The sequence below is a fragment of the Wasmannia auropunctata genome, unplaced genomic scaffold, assembly GCF_000956235.1.
Source record: "Wasmannia auropunctata unplaced genomic scaffold, wasmannia.A_1.0 LD336103.1, whole genome shotgun sequence".
Taxonomy (NCBI): domain Eukaryota; kingdom Metazoa; phylum Arthropoda; class Insecta; order Hymenoptera; family Formicidae; genus Wasmannia; species Wasmannia auropunctata.
Window position 1 is genome coordinate 1,591,665 of NW_012026787.1, and position 350 is coordinate 1,592,014.

Below are 350 nucleotides of genomic sequence, written 5' to 3' on the forward strand. Positions count from 1 at the left end.
TTCCTTGCACCAGGCACAACTATAGTATACTATAGCATTTAACGCATATACAGCTATCTTCTCCATGATTTCATAATCTTTTTAAATATGCCTTTTTAAATATATTTATATATTTTAAATCTGACTCAAGAGTGGATATATTGAAGAACGACAGCTATATTTCGAAAATCCTGTAGACTTTTGTTTTTCTGGAAAGGATATTCAAGAAATACCATTCTGTTCCACATGTGGTACACCTGCTATAATACGTTGCGCCTGGTGCAAAGAATATTTTTGTATGCAGCATTTCTTTGAAGAATATCATAATTGGAAACATTTTGTTATATAGGAATTATATAGATCGGAAGAGC